We start from the raw sequence: 6,650 nt of genomic DNA on the forward strand, positions 1-6,650 counted from the left end.
GTAACTCTTTTCTTTTTATTAACCTTTATTTCCTGTTGTAAAGGAAAAGGTCATAAGCATTTGTGTTAAATTTTAAATTCTCTCAATTTGCACTTTTTGAAGCAAATCTTTTTCTTCTAAAATTTGGCACAATTGATCATTCTCCAATGCCTAGAATAAAGAACATTTCTCTAATTTTTATTTCGTTTGTTTGTTTTTACCATTATACATGATGTTATTTATTAAACCGGTTGTGAGGATTGTTTGTTTTTTAACTTTTTTTAATTGAGTGAAGGTTTACAGACAAGATCATCATCTTTGCATTTAACTTTGTTTCATCTCAATGATTTCAGCCCCTTCCATGAAACAGTAGTTATCCTGCTTCCTTATGTGGCTCCTATTTGCATGCCATCTACTTTCCCATCATTCTCAACTTTATCCTTAGGAAAATGTTGTCCTTTTGATTTTGAATAATAGACCATTCTGTGGTTAGCATAACTTACTAGTGTTGTTCCACGCTATAAAACTATGTGCTAGTTGGCTGACAATTGGACTACAAGGTGAATTCCTCTCCAGATCTGAAGAATAATCGAGAACCACAGTCTCAGGTTTTTCTAAGCTGTTTCTGATCAGTAAACCCAGTCTTTTTTTTTTAATTAGACAATTTGGAGGACTTTGTTCACATTTTCTCCCATTCTATGCAGGACCTTGTATTTTGATTCCTTTCAGAACAGTGGGCAGTGATAGCCAGGCATGGTCTAGTTCTTCTGGTCTCAGAGACATGAAGACTGATGTTCAAATGTTCCATTAGTTCATTGGACTAATTGATTCTAAGCCTCATTAGTTCTTATCACTCTTCTTTCTTCCACACAGGGAGATAACAATAGCTACACCTTATTCAACAGCTTATAAGCTTTCAAGATTCAAGATGCTGCTCACCAAAGTAGAACATAGAACATTGTCAATGTGGACTATGTGATACAAATTGACCATGCTGACCCCTAGACTATGATCATAAGGCCCCAGGCCCAGAAATGCATTGCCTTAAGATGTTCATTGATATCTAGTAACTTTTCATCATTTTCCCTAAACTACATTCATAATTGTGTTTGCTGAAATGATAGATACTCAATGTACACTTATCCTCATTCAAACTCTTGTATATTTGTGGGATATATGTATTTACATATACACATTGTTATTGTCGTTGCTGCTGCTACATGCCTTTGAGTTGTTTCTAACTCATAGCAACCCTGTATATGGTTTCCAACGAGTGGTTGTTAAGATTGAACCACTGTGCTTGACCTTAATATATATAGATCTTCCTCCCTTGCCCATTCAGCTTCTCTCTCTCTCTCTCTCTCTCTCTCTCTTTCTCTCTCTCTCTCTCATGGAAAGAGCAGTCAAGAAATCAAAAGACATATTGCATTAGGAAAGTCTGATACACAAGGCCTCTTTAAAATGTTGAAGAGCAAAGATGTCAGCTTGAGGACTAAGGTGCACCTGACCCAAACCATGGTATTCCCAATAACTCCACATGCATGTGAAAGTTGGACAGTCACTACAGAGGACCATAGAAGAATTGATGCATTCGATTTATGGTGTTGGAGGAGAATATTGAAAATGTCATGGATTTCTAAAAAGCAAACAGATCTGTGTTGCAAGAAGTAGAGCTAGAGTGCTCCTGGAATACAGAACGGCCACACTTCATCTCTCATAATTCATACATATTATCAATATGCACCAGTCACTGCAAAAGGATATCATGTTTGGTAACGTGGTGAGTCAAAGAAAATGAGTATTTTCTTTTCCTTTAGTTTGAAGTGCAATCCATACTAAAGGCTTTGATCTTCATCAGTGAGCATTTTAATTCCTTCACTTCTAGCAAGCAAGATTGTGTCATCTGCATATTATAGTTGTTAATAATTCTTCTTATCCTTATGCCACCTTCTTCATATAATACAGTTTCTCAGATTATTTGCTCAACATACAGATTAAATAATGTAGGGATTTTAAGCCATTCAATATGCTCTTGTTCAGTTAGAATTACTGCCTCTTGATCTATGTGCAGGTTCTGCAAAAACAGAAGTGTTCTGGAATATTCATTATTTGCAATATTATCCATAGTTTGTCATGATGCATACAGTCTAATCCCTTTGCATAGTAATTAGGGCAGATGTAAACATCTTCTTGACAGTCTCTGTTATTAGACAATATCTATCTGGCAGGAGCAAATGATACCAAATTGCTCTTCTGAATCCTCTTCTGAATCCAGCTTGGATTTCTGGTAGCTTCCTGTATATGTACCATTGGAATTATTTTTGAATTATCATCAACAAAATTTTACTTGCATTTCATATTAATGATATAACTATTTTGCTTTTCACTGGTGACCTTTCTTGAAATGAGTACCAATATGGACTCCTTGAAATCAGTTGTTCGGGTAGCTGTCTTTCAAATTTCTTAGCAGAAATGAGTAAGCACCTGTAGCATTGCATCAGGTTATTGAAAGATTTCAGTTTGTACTCCATCAATTCTTAGAGACTAATTTCAAGCCAATGCCTACAATGCAACTTGTAATTGATTCAACACCATTGCTTCTTAAAATGGCTGAACATTGAATAACCATTCTTATGTATGTGACTCTGTATATTCTTATCATGTCCTTTTGAAGCTTTATGCATCATTCAATATTTTTCTCAAAGAATCTTTCAATATTGTAAGTTGAGGCTTCAGTTTTTTTCTTGAGTTTTTTACAGTTTGAGACATGCTAAGCATTTCTTTTCTTTTGGTTATCTAATTCCAGGTCTTTGTACATTTCATTATAATACTTTTGCCTGATCAGGCTGTCTATGGAAATGAATTTTTTTTTTTTTTTTTTTTACTTTATCATTTCTACTAGTTGCTTTAGCTTCTTTAAACACAAGAGCAAGTTTCAGAGTCTTTTCTGACACCATTTTGATCTTTTCATTCTTTCCTATCTTTTAAAATGAACTTTTTGCTTTCTTCTGTATTCCATTATTGATAGCATTCCACAACTCTTCTGGTCTTCAGTCATTAGTTTCTATTGCATTAAATCTATTCTTGAGACAGTACGCAAATTCAGACAGGATACATTCAAAATCATAGTTTGGCTATTGTGGACTTGTCTTAATTTTCTTCAGTTTTAGTATGAACTTGCATTTGAGCAATTGATGGTCTGTCTCACAGTCGGCAACTGGGCTTATTTTGGCTGATGATATGGAGCTTTGTCTTTATGTCTTCCCACAAATGTATTAAATTTGCTTCTTGTGCATTACATTTGTTGAGACCCCCATCCACCTATCTGAGTATGCTGTTTGCTGCTTAGACCCTAATGATAAACACTAAGGCCTGGAAGTTGAATTTTCTTTAAACTAACTCTCATTAGGTAACTCTGAAAACATAGAAAAGAAGAGATCAGAGGAACTAAAATCAGAACTAATGGCATCCATTTTATTGCCTTTCATCAGTTATCTACTTGTAGAAAGTGTTAAGATATAAAAAAGAGAATACAAAAAATGGAATCATGCTTTATGTACCTTGGTATTGTTCAAAGGATTGTATTTTTAAAATATTCACTAATAATCAGAATATGTAGGAAGTATGAATCCAGGGAAATTTAAGATTATCAATAATGAAATGGAACATATCCTAGGAATAAGTTTTCTGAAATTGAATGGTATCAGCTATTTTGAATGTGAGAGTCATATGGAATGACAAAGTGAAGAAGAATGGTGGTATTTAATTTTATAGATCATTGACTTTAGTTCAATAAGATAGTTCAATATGATATACCAACTTGATACTAACCACATTTGTTTTGAACCTTTTACTGGGTACGTGTAGATGCCTTACTCACATTGCTGAGAAATGGTCATCCAGAGGTTTAAACCTAATTTCAACTAATTTTCTTTTTTTCAACAAAATTCTTGGAATTATTTTCTAATACTTTCAATTCTGGTAGGACATAAGTCTTATATCTTTCAATAATATATTACTTCCCATATTGTTTTTCAGCTCACAGTCCACAAATATTTCCTTTCTTGTGATGGCATGTGAATTTATTATTTGGCCAGAAACTTAAATGAGATTCTATAATAATTTCTGTGGCTCATTTTCTATAAAGCCAATTTCTTCCAAATATTATTCCCTATAAATCCCATAAACTTCAGAACCTCTAAATCCCAATCTTTGCTTTTTCCACTCAATATTACCATGGCTTTCTGAGCTCTACATCTCTTTGCTTTGGGTATAAATGAACGTTCATGCAGCCTTTTAAAACACTCACAATCCTATGTGGAATATTGTGAAATGACTAAAAATATGTATTTTCCAGTTTTATACTTGCTTACTGATGCTGGATAACTTGATATCCACCATAACTAATATAGGTAGTCTCAAGATAATACTTTTGAAACATCTATGACAAAATTACAAATGGCTTATTTACATAAAACATTAAATAATAAATAATTATTCCACTTGAAATAATATCTATTTGGTGGGGAAAGAAAAATTTTTTAAAGCTTTCAAATAAATGCATCCATTATTACGTGATAATATTCTTGTTATGGTGATTTCATGCTAATAAATACAATATAAATATCATATTGATCAATATTGTCACTGGTCCCAATACTCTTATAATTTTGTTTTTTCACATTATAATTGTTTTTTAAGGTCTACAAGGAAAACTAAAATCAATTATAATCTCCTTTACTATTTGGGTATGATCAAAGTTCTTTTTCTTCTTCTTCTACTCCTTATTCTTCTTTACTGTTAAATAACACTAATCTCCACTTCATAGTATCTATCTCATTGCCTTTATCCCCACCTCCCCAATATTCATTTCTAGGAGTGCTGGTGGCTAGTGGGTTAGACATTGGGCAGCTAACCACAAAGCAATCAGTGGAAATCTATCAGCCACTCTGTGGGAGGTATATGGAAGATTTATTGTCTAAGATATCCTATATAGAGTCACTATAAACTGGAACTAATATGATCACATTTAACAACTACAGCAATATTCTTTTCAGATGAATTCCATTGTTATTGTTAACTGTCTTTGATTGGGTTCAGACTCATAGTGACTCTCCATAAGGTTTCTGAAAACAGCTGGTGAATTTGAACCACTGACCCTGAGGTTATCAATACAGTGCATCTCCTACATTATCACACCAGTACTCCATTACATGCAAAGTTTTAAAAATAAAATAAGGAAACTGTTCTAAGAAAGACAAAAGTATTGATAAATATTAAACCAAAATTGTATTGTAAGTTGTATTTTAATACAGTTAGGCATTTGCATACAATTGTTTGGAGTCATGGCATGATGCTGTAGGATAAAAACTGGACTACCAAAAACAAGGTAAGAAATTAAAGTCCAAAAGCTACTCCTTGGAACACCTATATAGGGCCACTAAGAGTTGAAACTGACTTGATGACACTTAACAACAACACTCTATAGTTTTATTTTAAATCTGAGCTAAAATTATAAAAATATTTACAAAAATAATAAATTACAACTCCACACTCATTTTTATCTCCCCTTTTTATTTTAACACATAAGAATTTATTCTTTGACAGTTTAAGAAGTTTATATTCAGAGCACCAGTTCTAGGAAAAGTCATTCTTTCTCTGTTGGCTTAGGGAATTGTCTTTGTCTCCTTTCAGTATCTGTGGACCCAGAGCTACTTGAAGATCTCCAGGAGTTTTGGTATGAGTCTTTTTCAGTTTCTAGGAGTTTCTTAGCACAGGGATACTGGGTCCAAAGGATTCCTTCGGCTACCAGCTCTTCTTTTTTTGTTTGTTTGTTTACTTTTTATGGGTTTTTTGTTTATTTGTTGTTGGTTATTTGTTTTGTTTTGTTTTTAGTTTTTTTTGTGAACTGAGTGATAGTTCACAAGGGAGAACATTAACTTTACACTGTCGTTTCATGTCAGTGATTTCCGTCTCCTCCATGCACCATCATTCAATATTATATGCTTCCATTCACTCTGTGTTTGTTTTATTTTGTGTTTTTTTTTTTTTTTTGTTTGTTTTTTTTTTGGGGGGGGCGGGGCATGCACACAGAAACACTCAGGAATATATAATAATTTAAACAACAAAAGAGCACATTTTGCAAACCTGCCTCCTGGCCTCCAGCACCCGGTCCCTCTCTTTCCATAAGTCCCTCTCTCCATGGCCTCATCTCTGCCTCCATCTCTGGTATCGCTGCTTCTCTGGATAGGGTCCTGCATTCTACTCATGCTCTTTTCCCTTGAGTATCCTATGGCCCTCTGTTTCTGAACTGTAAGATTAACTACTCCCCCATTTATGTTACAAAACCTCTATCTTTACAGTTGTGGCAGTCACAATTAGTCATGATAACAATTACTCACTATTGAATTATAGGAAATTTATCCGCCTTTCATTTAACCAGACCGATCTAGACAAGATGAAAAGTATTCAGTGCTCTACCCTGCCCTGCACATGCTTAAACTAAACTTTCTCTTGAAAACTGGTAAGCCAGTCATTTCATGCCTTTATCACCCCCTCATTTTAGGTAGCCAATGTCTAAGTTGCCCATCCCTATGTACCCTGTATACAGAAAGGATAGTATTGATACTTGATGTGAATATTCCTTCCCTCTCATTTGGTATTTTGAGCTA

The sequence above is a fragment of the Chrysochloris asiatica genome, unplaced genomic scaffold (genome assembly GCF_000296735.1).
Source record: "Chrysochloris asiatica unplaced genomic scaffold, ChrAsi1.0 scaffold00322, whole genome shotgun sequence".
Classification (NCBI taxonomy): domain Eukaryota; kingdom Metazoa; phylum Chordata; class Mammalia; order Afrosoricida; family Chrysochloridae; genus Chrysochloris; species Chrysochloris asiatica.